Below are 14,411 nucleotides of genomic sequence, written 5' to 3'. Positions count from 1 at the left end.
AATTCTTTGGACTGCAGAAGCTCCTGTTCCTAGTTTCCTTGTCTAGAAAGACGGGGTTTTTCTTGGGGTTGTAGCTGTCCAAGCCTAGGCCCTAACTCTCAGGTCATGCCCAGAGGGAAAAAAGGAGGAAAAAAGCCAAGTATTCCCCCACAGAAGCTCCCTTTCCCCATTCATCTGGCTAGAAATATGGGATTTCTTTCTGTTTTTGCTTCCTTTGTGAAACCACAGTTTCACTGGGTGCCAGACCTCAGGTCAAAGATGTGAGAGAAAGTAGAAAAAAAACCACACAGGGCATTTTACTAAGTTTTGACTCTCCTCCCCAATCTGTTTACTTTTGTTTACTTTTTAGAGTCCTCAGGTAGTTGCTTTTTGTATTTTGCCCTGAACTTTTAGTTATAATCAGTAGGAAAGATAGGCGGTAGTGGACTTACTCCATTTTGGCTGGCACTGTAAGTCAAGGAAATACAAATTACCACTATGCATCCATCAGAATGATTAAAATGAAAAATTTAGACAATACCAAGTGTTAGAGAGGGTGTCGAACAACTAGAATTCTTATACACTGCTAGTGGAAGTGTCAGTTGATCGTTTACTTTGGAAAATGTTTCTCAGAATCTTTTAAGTCTGAATATATGCATACCCTATGACCATAAGATTCGACTCCCAAGTATGTTCCCCACAGAAATGCACATATGTTCACTAAAGATGTGTATAATAATGTTCATCGCTGCACTATTCATAATAGCCCCAAACTAGAAGTTCCTAATTACTTACGAATGGTAGCCTGGGTAAATAAACTGTTATATGTTCACACAGTGAAATTCTATATACAGCAATGACAATAAACAAATCACAACTACATTGAAGAGTATGGCTGTTACTCTCTCTCTCTCTCTCTCTCACACACACACACACACACACACACATACACACACATATTGAATTGGAAAAGCCAATTACACACTAGCACATGCTATATGATCCATTTACATGAAGTTCAGAAGCAGGCCAGACTAATCTAAGATGATGGTTACCCTAGGGAGTGGGGAGGAGATAATGACTGAAAGGGGACATGAGCTTTTTGGAGTTCTGGTAATATTCTTTGTCATGGTCTGGGTTTTGGTTCCATAGGTATATTCATTTTATAAAAATTCATTTAACTGTGGCACTTATGATTTAGGCATTTTCTTAAAACTTCAATAAGTGTAAACAAATAAATAAATTTGCCCATTTCACCATATCCCATCTATCCTTCTCATTCAGTAGATCCTGGCTAAATATTGTACTAACTTTAGGGGCAAAGGGAGTGATCACAGACCACCCTGTGACATTCCGAGTATGATTGATACAGGGATACCTTCTGGCCCTAATGGCGATTGAGGTTTCTTGCAGTTGGGATGTTGAATCCGCCATAACTCATATTAAGAAGTGTTACAAAGCTATTAAGAAAAGATATGTTCTCAGTTCTACGGTTAACTGAAGGTTTGAGGTGGCAATGATCAAACTTCTGAGGTTTACATTTCTAAACTAAGAGAATTTTCTTAAAATACAGAAAAATCAAGCAGATTTTGTTCTTGTATGTTCAGACACATGCAGGAAAAAAATCTGCTATTCAAAAACAATGAAAAATAACTTTATAAAGTTCCAAATCTTAACTTCACTGCATGAGTTACAATTGAAATATATTAAAATAATGCTTTTTTAACTGACCAGAATTTTTTAAAAAAATTATAATATATAAATCCTTGTGTTATAAAATATCTGGAATTATAACTTAACAAGCAACCATAAAATGTTTGTTCTTGAAATAAGTAGGTCTTACTCAGAAGAACAAGGAATTTAAATAAATAAATAAATCTGTGAACTTAATACTCATAACCAAGTAATTCTCTAATTTTAATCTGGGAATTTGTGGAAAGTGAAAGTCACTTCTTAGGTCACTAGGACAGCAGTTACCCTAGGCAAAGTTGGGGAGTGTGTGAAGTTGTGACTGAGCTTTAGAGCAATATGTGCAGTCTGCAAGATGGAGGGCTGGCTGGCTGTGGCCTCCAGAAGGCACTCAGAATTAGAAATTGGGTAATAAAGTACCATTTGGAATTGAGGTTGGAAGGATTAGCATGTGATTGTTTAGATCAGCCATCTGAAAATAGAATTAACTCACTCTGAAATCTGGTTTGTGTTGGTGATATTAAGGTGAACGGGAATCTCCCAAATCCAATCCATATTCCTGAGGGAATTATTTTAATAATAGCTGTTTACTGTATATTTGGTAGTGTGCTAACAGCTTTACATCCATTGTCACATTTAGACTCCCAGCAGTCTTTAGGAAAGTTTTTTTTGGCCTCACTGCACGGCTTGTGGGATCCTAGTTCCCTGACCAGCCGACCAGGGATGGAACATGCACCCCGACCCCACCCCACCCCCGCCTTGGAAGCATGGAATCCTAACCACTGGACTGCCAGGGGAGCCCCTAGGAAGGATATTATTAACTTTCTTTACAGATAAGAAATCAAGGTATAGAAACTGTAAGGACCTTGTGAAAGGCCATAAGGTGTAATATATGATGACTCTGGAGTCAGATTTCTTGGGTTCAAATCTCAGCTCTACTACTTGCTAACTATGTGAGCTTAGGCAAATCATTTAAACTATTTGTATTTTGCTTCTTCATCTAGGAAACAGAGACAATGGTAATAGTATCAGTATTTTAGAATTTCTAAAAGGATTAAGTGAGAAAGCTTAGGTGCCTGATAAACAGAACTCAATAAATAATGGTTATTATTATTCAACTAAAGGCTCACAGGTAATAGATGCCAGAGGTGGTGAATAACATGCAGTTAAAGTTCCAAAAGTTAATCAACTATAGTTAGTAAAATTTTTCTGGGAGAATCATATGTTAACAGAAAGGTGACTTGAGATAAGTCTAGGATAACAGTAGACAAAATATAAGAATATATCTGGCAATGACCAGAATAGAAAGCTATTTGAGTTCAAGGACTACAACTAATTTTTCAAAGAGAAATATTCCTAGAGTAGAGAAGGAATTTCAATTATCCTAACTTGAAAGAAAAATCCCTCAAGACTACTCTTTCTCTTCTAATTATCATTGACCCTTGAACACAAGAATTTGGACTGCACGGGTCTACTTATACACAATTTTTTTTTCAATAAACACGCTACTGCACAACCCAGGTTGATTGAATCTGCGGATGTGGATGGGAAGACCAACTATTGAACTTGAGCATCCACCAATTTTAGTATATGCCTAGGGTTCAGGAACCAATACCCCCGAGGGCACCAGGGGACAACTGTGTATGCTCACCAAACAGCCCTGTGATTAGTAATTTCCTCTCCTGAGTGCATTTAACCTACCATGGTGAAATACCCAGAGTGAATTCTCCATACAAGTTTTTCTTTCTAGATAAAGCTCCCTTTATAGATTGATAAATTGACATTCTGAGGTGCATATTAGTTTTTTATGGGTCCTCTTAACATATTGATCCCCAAGAGGTTAATAATGTGCCCTGGTGGAAATGATAAACTTGAGTTTCCGAATCTACAAACTTAAGAATCTGGCTTTGAATATTGTATTAGAGCTCTGTATGCTTACAAGTAACAAAAATAAAAATAAAATAGCTTAAATCACGAAAGGGGGAAGGGAATTAATATTATAAAGAGAAGGTATTTGATGGAATAGGAAGGCAAGAATACAGCACAGATTCAGAAGGAGACTAAAAGAAGTCATCTCGCATCCAAGCAGCATGCTTTCTCCTCTCTTGTTGCTGTCTCTGCTTACACATAATTTTCTTTTTACCGACCAGTTTCCCCTGCTACTTAGTTCCACGACAGACAGTTGCAGTTACCACCGTTAGACCTGAGCAGTAGGGACTATTTAACCCAGCCCTACACCTCTGGGGGATGGGGTGTGGGGGACACTTTGGAGAACCTTCCTCCAAATGTTCTAAGTCCTCTGTGGTGCCTGGGACCATCTGGCAGGGCCTGGGAGGCAGAGCCTAGTCTTGTGTGGGTCCTGGAAATGGAAGCCCTGAAATGTTCTGTTGTCTGCTGGGGACTGGCCAGGTTAGCAGGCCCTCCTGGGCAGGACACCCTAAATCTGTACCAGGATTTTATTGACCTCAGTCCCTGTTTCTCCCTTTTAGGACCCTCTCGACAATACCCGCCTCTCACTGTGCGTGGGATCCACCAGGTCCCCGAGAAGCTCTGGGACTTGCACCTGTGGGGTGGCAGTTGGTTTTCATATCAGCTTTCTAGTGCTGTGTTAACAGATTACAAATTTAGCAGCTTAAAGCAACACAGTTCATTATCTGTCAGTTTCTGTTGGTCAGAAGTCTGAGTATGGCTTATTTTTGCTTAGGGTCTCACCAGATAGTAATCAAGTTATCAGATGGGGGTGCAGTTTCATCTGAGGCTAAGGGTCATCTCCCAAACTCATTCAGGTTGTTGATAAAATTTAGTTCCTAGTGGCTAGAGGACTGGGGTCCCTGGCTTCTTGCTAGATGTCAGCCAGGATTTTCTCTCAGCTCTCAGAGATTGCCCTCAGGCCCTGATCACACAGCCCTCTTGCAACATGGAGCTTACTTTACCAAAGCCCGCAGGAGAATTTCTTTACAGTCTGTTCCTGCTGTTCCTGCTACTACCATTACTATTGCAACCATCACCACAAATGTAGTCTTGTATAACATAATGTAATCTTGGGAGAAATGATTCCATCACCTTTGCTCTATAGTATACCTAATTAAAGGAGTGACATCCCATCACATTAACATGTCCTGCCCACTCTCAAAGGGAGGGTATAATACAGGGCATGTGTACCAGGGAGCAAGAATCTTAGGAGCCATCTTAAAAATTCTGCCTACCATAGCTCTTGAATAGGCAAATACTCCAGCAGATGGTCACTACACTTGTCACTATCTCAAGGCATTGAGAAATCCTTAAACTAACTGTCCACCTTTTTCTCCTTCACATTCGTTTAAGAACAACATAGTTTATTATAGTGCTTGGGATGTGTGTGAATATTCATAGACATGCAAATCTCACATACCCCAAACATACGTCTCTAAGAATTTTTGTCGCACAGATTTCTTTCTACAATTTAAAATTAATGTGCTGAAAGAAATGACAAGAAATTATTAAACACTGTTTACTTAGTACACTTTACAATTTGATATTCCTGGAAATTCAGTGGATTAAAAGATGTAAGTATACACACATATACATTTCACAGATATCCTACAATTTAAATACTCTTTTTGTTCTGTGCGATAGGAAATTATTACCAGCTGGTGTTTCAGAGTCCTTTATAAATTAATTATAGTATTTACTAGCCATGTGGGAGTGGAAAATCTAATTAGGTCAAGGAGGCTGGCCCTGCTGGAGGCTGAAAGGAAAAGCAAGTATAAGGTGTCAGTTGCAAGTTTAATGCAGTACTTTCTAGACCACGTGTGTTTAAAAAAAAAAGTGGGTAATTACTGAGATTACATGCAAATTTGTGGGAAAAAATCATATCAGAATAAAAATTTGTTAAAAGTCTGCCATCAATCTATGACAAAGGTGTTTTAGCTGACACAGGACTTCACAGGTGTCCCATGTCACAGGAGGAATGGGATGCTTGATGCTTACAGTATATTCATTCATTAATTTATTCATTCACTCAACAAGGCAAGGCTAGATGTAGCTACAAAGAGGACGATATCACAGCCTCTTTAAGGAACTCACAGACTACAAATGAATACAGATGTGTAAAGAGATAGGAAGTAGTGTTGTAAGTGTAGTATGGGCATAATTAGTATTATGGGCATTACACTCATGTAAATAACTAAAAACAATTTAAGTATACATTCTTTTCAAAGGAATTTTCAGTTTAGCGAAGTCAGGACCTTAAACCATGGCTCAAAAACCTCAAATGTTTACAGGGACAAGGCAGTAGCATAAATGAGTAGAGCAGGCCCATGTAAGACACTAGGTAGTGAAAGAGACTGTGACAGACTATTCAGAGACATTCCAGTTTAACCTAAAAATAAATACTGTTTTAGCCAAACAAAAAATGCCTGTTGGAGTATTAGGTCAGTAGGGTAGCTGTTGGTGCCCCCTGCCTAAGGTTAAAGAAATTCAGTTGCTGTATTAGAATTTCTGTAGGCAAATGGATGTGAGGACATTAAGAGAATTGGATGGAAAATACTTGCTTGAGATACTCTTTGTAAGATTCCTTGTGAGGCTTTATTAGGCATTTCTTTGACTTTCCCATAGACCACAAGATTGGGTCTAGTGCTTCCTATTCTTTGCTGTCACTACTTGTTCTTTTGCCTTCATTCAGTGAGCTACAGGACATAACTGGAGAGTTTTTCACAGCTAGAATCGAGAGAAAAATAAAGTTTTGGAACAGGAAAGTTGTACATTGCTAGAAATCTTGAAAGTCTGTTACCTGGACAGATAGTAGACAGCACCAAAGCAGTCACAGTTTATATCTGCTTAATGTGCTTTTCTGTTGCAATCTCATACTCCAGGTGCTTCTGTGGGGGAAGGTCAATCATGGTGCTCCCCTTAACCCCAAGCCCAGTGTGGGATTCTTGTCCCAGGCCATCCAATCAGAATGCCCGGTCTCCTGAAGGGGAGGAAGAAGTAAAGTAGCTGGCCTGTGACATTCCCTTACTTTACCTGAGAGATAGCACTAGGAAAAAGCAAAGAAGGGAGGTGATCTGGTCTAATCTCCTCAACTGGACTTCCAGGTAAATAGAGTAATGATTTTAGGCAGGAGGAGGAGCCTTATCTGCAGAATGCCCTGAGTAGGCTCTCCCTTGGTAAGGATTGCTTACAGTAAGTAGATCTGGAATCTATTGATTTATGGGACATGGCCTCCCAAGAGAATGTCATGTAAGCTATACAACTCTCTGAGGTATAAAATGGAGATGTTTTAGAAATTACATGCTTCACTCTGTGAAGTAACAATCTGCAAAGCTTCACACAGGTCTTGTCTATTATTCTGGGCTAGTGGATAGGAAGGACCTGGCAAGAACGTCCCAGAGCTTTCACTGCTTTATCTTTGTCTCTTGACTGCCTGTACTCTTGGAATTTTTAGTAAAGCTTGATGCTAGGTAAAAATCTCTGATTTCTGTGAGTCTGATTTGATAATCCAATTCTGTGTGTTAGCTTGCCTGGTCATGGTGATTGGTTGAAGAATGAATATGTGAATCAGGAAAGACCAGTCAGAATTATTATCTAGGATTTGATTAGGAATGTTGGGAGAGAGAAGTTCTCTCTCCATTTGAGTTTCTAAGCTGGTAAATGGGAGTGTGAGAACCAATGTAGAGAGAGAACCCACTCACAAAAAGAAGTCAAGGAGAGACAATGAGAGCTGATAGATGGAGGGAATTAAAGGGGGCTGGGGCTGGGGGTGGGGGGGTGGGTAAGGGATGGGGAGAGAAAGTTAATTCTACCTCTAGTTGTTCACACATAAATATTATTGGAACTTTAAATATGATTGCAACTGTTATAACAGTATTTTTTTTTGAATTTTATTGTATTTATTTTTTTATATAGCAGGTTCTCATTAGTTATCTATTTTATACATATTAGTGTATACATGTCAATCCCAATCTCCCAGTTCATCCCACCACCACCACCACCACCCCACTACCCCACTACCTTCACCCCTTGGCGTCCATACGTTTGTTCTCTACATTTGTGTCTCTATTTCTGCCCTGCAAACCGGTCATCTATACCATTTTATAACAGTATTTTTAACCGTCTTACCCTATCAGTATGGAGGAATGCTCTTCTACCTTCCTCTTCTTCTGCCAGCTCTATCCTGTGTGTAACCTCTTTTGGGGCTTTGTGGCAAGGTAACACATAGTGGTTTGTGGCTTTGGCTTTGGCTTAGAAAGCAAAACTCTATTTTAGCAACTATCCCTTCAGGTTGTAATTACCTACTTGTTTTATATATCCCAAATTCCTCATAGATAGTGAATAAATCTTATTTATTTCTTTAACGTCAGTACCTGGAACATAGCGCTCAATATTTGTAGAACACATGAAGAAAGGAATTTTATTTTTGCCCTCATTGAAACTATGCACAAGCCTGACCAGTGTGAAATTGTGCAGGCTTGATTCCCTCCCACTCCATACCAAATGTGCATAATTTATATTACTGGGTATGCAAAAAAATGTTTGATTGTGATGAATGCTATTATAGTTAAGGTATGTTGCTAACATTTGCTGCAATAAACAAGGAATGACTACTTTAAATTGTTCCACAGTTTAGAGTAATGGTTAAAATCATTTGCTTTTGGGACTGGAATTTCTGCTCTGCTGACAAAACTGGCCCTGCACCAATGGTTTCCCCTCCCTGACCTGGGTGGGGGTGGATACGGGAGAGGTAATTTTAAAAAACATAGCGGGACCAATTCTTCACTTTCACAGTAAAGGTCAAAATGCTACCTCTCAGTTTCCTCATCTGTATAGTAAAAATAATAATACATCATTTTTTTGTTGTCAGAATTAAATAAGTACTATATTTTAAACTCTTTGAGAGAAGAATGTCTAGCACATTGTAAGTGCCATGTAAGTGTCTGCTGTGATTATTCATATTGTTATTCTCCAAACTTCAGTTTTATCAGAGTCAGATGGGGATAATATTACATATGTGTGTGAATTTCAAACAAGATGACGCATGTAAAATGCTTGATGATAAATGCATAATAAGGAACAAGTATTAATAGCTATTAGTAGGGGAGTTAGATTAGTTGAATGTTACCACGTGTACCAAACATGTATTCCCAATTTTCAAAAACAAAATAATAATATAACTCATTTAATGTTAAAGTACAGTCACACACATAATGTTGGTGTTAATGGTACAGGCATTGGAAACAGTTTGCCTGGGTTCAGATCTTGCCTTTACTACATATTATTTGTGTGATCTTGGGCAAGTTATTTAACTTCTCTGAGTCACCCCTAATAAAGGAGAATAATGATAGCATCTACTCCACAATGTGGGTCTGAGGATTAATTGAGGCAATACCTTTAAATTAATAAACACAATGCCAGGAAAATAGTAAGCAGTCAATAAGTGTTGGTTCTTATTATCTCTCTGAGCCTCAATCCCATTCAATCATGAAAATGAGGATAACAGTATTTACCTGACCAGGCTGCTATGTGGATAAAATGTGACAGTGCTAGTGAAAATGTCTAGTAAATAATAGGCATTTGATAAATGTCAGTTTTCTTTCCCATTTCTATGATTCATGAAGCAACTTGGAATTTTACAATGCCTTTGGGTTATCAGTATAGATATCAATTATATTTCTACGTGTGTGGATATAGGATAAAAAGGATTAGGTAGAATTCGATCAGTGATACATATTAAATGTTGCTTATTGATAAATATCATTCAGTTGGCTTATTAGCTGCTCTTATAAAAGTAGATTGTGTCAGAAATACCCTATTTTGTATATTCTTCTGATTCGTGTCATAGATAAATGGCAATTTATTCTATTTAGAGAAAGATAGAAAAATAGACTGGTATTCCAGGTTTCTTGCAGCGAACATGGTGCACAATCCGCTACAACTGAAGGGGAATGTTATTAATCAGAAGGTGCACAAGGAGGCAAAGGACTTCATTATGCTGTTTTGCTCCCACAACGTGCACCTGGAGCTTCTTAATGACTGTGCCCTTTGGAGACAGGTGGCACTCTGCAAAGTGTAAACCTCTCTAAACCTCTTCTTGTCTCAAACTGACACGTCTTCATGGCACTGTGTATAATCAGAGTCTTAAATGATGTGAAAGGCTTTGGTAGGACTATAATTAGTTGAAATAATTTTTTTCCTGGTCTTTAAGGAGTACACATGACTAGAACAAGGGAAAGAAAGAATGTCAAGAAATAGCTGGGGGATAAATTCACATATTCATTGGAAAAGACAAGCCTGTAAAAGATGGTATTGTGTACTGGGTGAACAAGCACAGTAGATGGCAGTTTAGGAACATAAAATATTATTATGTTATGTTTAGAAATCATCTTTTTTAAAGACTATCTAGAAAAACATGCATCTTAAGTGTTATATATTGTCATCTTTTTGGGGGGAAAGTTCTGTTAGTGATCTTTGCTTACAGAAACAGATTGGTGTAAACTTGTTAAATAGCATAGACTATAAGGGGACATTGGGGTGCTCGAAGATTTTTTTCACCATATTTTATTAGCATCTATTCATTTTGAAGCACACATTTTTTGATATTCGAAGAGCTTAAGCACTTGGGAATGACTCTCAAATAAAATAACACCACAACCAACCGTTGATTCCCCTGAAAAACTGGCTGAATATTTAATTGTTAAAATATTTAGCAAGTTAAAAGCAGTATGGAAAAGGAGTAGAGACAGAGAGGATATCAGGAAGAAAGGTAAAATTCCCAAGAATATTTGAGTATTGAAAGGAGAAAAAATAAGAGCCCAAGTTTCTCTGAGATACAAGCTCAAGACTGTGTCACTTGTTACATAGAATTCACCAAAAGTCCAGGCATTAGGAAAATTCTGATCCCAGAACAGAAAGCTGACAGTTCTTCCTAAGATTGAATCAGACCATTACACACACTGTATTGGTTTAATTGAGCATACATTATTTCCTTCAGCAAAAAATCTTCTGCCATGGTACCCTATTTTCTTGGGCACCAGGGCTTGACAGATTTCTCACACAAGTAAGCAGTTGGGAGTAAAACAATTTTGACATGAAATTTGCTTATATTTTGAAAGCCATTAAACAAGACTTGTTTGCTTATAATTTTCTAATAAAATAAAGGACCTTCTGTGGAAAGCAGTTTTAAAAACACATCATAACATTTTCAGTGTGTAGGTCTTGCAACGTTTGTTGCAATTTTCTAGTGACAGACACAGAACAATAAGATTTCCCCTAACAGATGCTTAGTGCTGGGTACTCACATGTCACTCAAACTGACAAGATTTTAGGAAAAAACACTTTCTTCCCTATGTTATCATTTTGAAAGATCAGCTATTGTGGATAATTCAACTTTGCTAAATTGAAAAGTATAAACTTCACAAAACATAATTTATTAAAGGTGATATGATAGAATTAATTAGAAACACACCCTAAACAACTCACTAGACCTCATTCTACAAATTTGTGTGTCCCAGACAAAATTTTAATCCTACTTGCCTGGAGAAAAGCTTTAGCTCAGTTTATGATAATATCACAGAATTTTGGAGTTGGGAAAAATACTTGTAGATCATGTATTTCAAATTAGTGCCTAAGTTTCAGGATTTTCTCTTTTTATGTACTGGAACTATTTGGATTTAATTCATATTTAAATAATGTAGAGCCAGAACCATTCAGGCTACATAGTTTCATGGTTCATTCATTCGTTCATCCATTCTCTCAACAACTTATCAAGCGTCTCACATGTACTGGTATATTCCAGGAACTATGTTAGAGACTGGTAATGCCATAATAAATATTTCACTATTCCTGTCTCTGAGGAGGAGATCAGAGTATAGCTGGACAGATAGACAAATAAATTAATAGCTATATTGTAGTGTGATAAAGGCTATGACAGGTTTGTATACAGTCCTATGGGAAAACAGATGAGGGAGCAATCTATGTCCTTGGGGGTTCTGAGAAGACAACACAGAGGGAATCATATTTGAGCCTGAGCAAGAATTCTCAGAGGAGAAGTGAGGACTGAGGATGTAGGAAAGGAAATAGACATGAAGGCAGAAGAGTATGTTTGGAGAATGACAGTGTAAAATCTAGGGAATGGTGAGAAATGATGTACAGTTAGACTGTAAAGGTAAATCAGGGAAAGATGGCAAATATAAGATTCTAAACAGTTTGGCATTACTTTTTTTTTTTTTAGTTTGGCGTTACTTTTGTGGGAAATGAACAATTGAAAAAATTTGAAAGTGAAGACAATGATGTGATATGATTTGTATTTTTGAAAAGCTATCTCTGACACTGGTGTGAAAGGCAGTTTAGGCTAGATTAGTAATGGACATTTGAAGTACGTTTCAGTATTATGCTAGGGCAGTGAAAGTGACAATGGACAAAGGCATATTTTAAGATACCTTTTTTTTAAAAAAAAAAGTTTATTTATTTATTTTGGCAGCGCCAGGTCTTAGTTGTGGCACACGGGATCTTCGTTGCGGCATGTGGACTCTTAGTTGCGGCATTTATGTGGGACCTAGTACCCGACCAGGGATCGAACCCAGGTTCCCTGCATTGGGAGCTTGGAGTCTTACCTACTGGACCACCAGGGAAGTCCCAAGATACCTTTTAGAAACAATTAATAGAGCTTTGTGGTCAGTTGCTTGGGAGAGTTGGGTGCTAAGGGAAGGGGAAAAAGTTAAGGATGGCTTCAAGAGGTCTAGTTTGCCTGTTTAGTTATGAGGGTTTGGATAGGCATTTATTTAATCCTCCTCACAAGCTTTTGAGGATTATAACAGATGACAAAAACTGAAGCTTTGAAAAGTTAAGCAATTTGCCAGTTATCATGTGGGTAGTAATCTATGAAGGACAGATTCAAGCACATTCTATTTGACTAATCCCAGAACCCAAGCTAGAAAACTTTTAGGCAATAATCTCCATAAAAATCTTTTGAGGGGAACAGAAGGAAGGGAATCTTTTTCTAAGCCATCAGGGCTTTTCCTCTCAGGCTCTGAACCTGGGGGAAATACCTGGGTTTCCTTTATACCCTGGGGTGAGGAGAGCAGTCTTTAATAAGGCCAGTAGGGAAATGTGTATGGAGCTGAGATGACAGTCACTTCAAAATCACCTGTCTACAGTGAAGAGATGAAGAGCTGTCGTTGCTGATTAGGATTATGTATGGGGGAGTCGTTTTAAACTTTCTATGGAACAATAGATTTCACAGGGTATTTTCTCATTTTAGGTAACCCTTAAACCCCTGATAATGATCCCACAAAGAAAGCTCCCTGGTGGCTAGGAGGCTGGGACTTGGCCTGGTTGGACGTGGAGGGGGTAGAAGGCTGCAGTTAGGAAGTTTAAAAGGCCTGTGGGGGAAGGGTGAAATGTGATGAGGCCTGGGGCCGACTTCATTCTGAGCTCGCCTGTTTGTGTGTTCAGCTGGGCTCCGGGCATGGGTCTCTGGGGTAGATGGGCTTGCTGTATTGGGAGGCATGGAGCTCTGCCTTGGACTAAATGACGCTTGCAGTGTGACTCTTTCCTACTCCTGTGCTGTATTGAAATGATGGGGACTGAGCTGTGTTGCAAATAAATCATTTTTTGTTGTTTTAAAAAAAAAAAAAACATTGTGCTGTTTCTTTCTGTACTGACCAAGTGGGCAGTGATGTCATTTACTGGGCTGGGAAATACAGGAGGAAAATCATGGTTTGAATAGAAAAGAATCAGTTTGCGCTTTAACATCTTGACTTTGATATATCCGAAAGGCCAGAGAGTGGAGATATTCAGAAGAGAATTGGAAATAACAGTCCTGAAGCTCATGAAAGATATGGGGTGAGAAAGTTCAGATTAAGTGATGGTTGAAGCCATAAAAGTGACTCAGATAGCCCAGAGAATAGGTGTATGGAAGAGGATTGAGCAGAAAGTTTTCAGTGGCTATGGAACAAAAGGATTCAGGGGGAGGAGACTGAGAAGTTGCACTCAAATGGCTTATTGGAAAACCAGAATAATATACTTACTTATAGTACGCTTATGGAGTACAGATTTACTTTTTCTCTCTTGAGCGTATGTTGGGCAGAAGATTGGACCCTCATCATCTTAATTGTCCACTGTTGCTTTAAGAGCATTGTTTTAATTATGAAAACCTGTCACTCACAGCCTCTCCTTTTCTGAAGTTCACAATCTCTCCCCATTCAGGATCACCATTTTCCATTCTACACAAATTCCATCACCATACTAGGCCACAAGTCCACATCCTCAATGATGCACCCACTCTTACCTCAATTCCTAGATTGTACCTGAGCCAACTTCACCTCCAACATGTTTCCATATTTTTCTAGAAACTACTCCACTTGTGAAATATTTAACCATGAAATTCCAATGACTGAGCATAGCGTCTTTATTTCTCCCTCTCTCCCTCCCACTAACTCAATTTAGATTCAACTTAGTTCACATCATTTATTGAGTATCTATCATATGTTGTGTGCTAGGATTTAGGAGATACATACATATATATATAGACATAGATATATATATATACATAAAATTTTACTGAGATATTTCACAGAATAGGAAGGGAGTGGATATGCAAACATTTTTTGCAATCCTAGTGTGGTAAGTAAAATAATAGAGGTATATTTTAGGTACAGTAGTGTGATACAGTGGAAAGTTTGAGCGGTTGCACTTGAGTTGAAAATAGGAGATATATCATTAATCTATAATTATATAACTAAAACCCCACATTTAGTGGCTTAAAA

At 38.3% G+C, this 14,411-nt stretch overlaps 1 long non-coding RNA gene across 3 annotated transcripts in view; it reads left to right on the top strand.

Annotated features, from left to right (window-relative positions):
- The window catches only part of LOC109547422 (uncharacterized), a 243,337-nt gene that overhangs the window by 1,734 nt on the left and 227,192 nt on the right, over positions 1-14,411 (top strand). The gene's annotated exons all lie outside the window — the stretch shown is intronic.

Source organism: Tursiops truncatus, chromosome 1 (genome assembly GCF_011762595.2).
Source record: "Tursiops truncatus isolate mTurTru1 chromosome 1, mTurTru1.mat.Y, whole genome shotgun sequence".
NCBI classification, from domain to species: Eukaryota; Metazoa; Chordata; class Mammalia; order Artiodactyla; family Delphinidae; genus Tursiops; species Tursiops truncatus.
The sequence above is the reverse complement of the archived record's forward strand: the minus strand, read 5'-3'. Positions and strand labels throughout refer to the sequence as shown.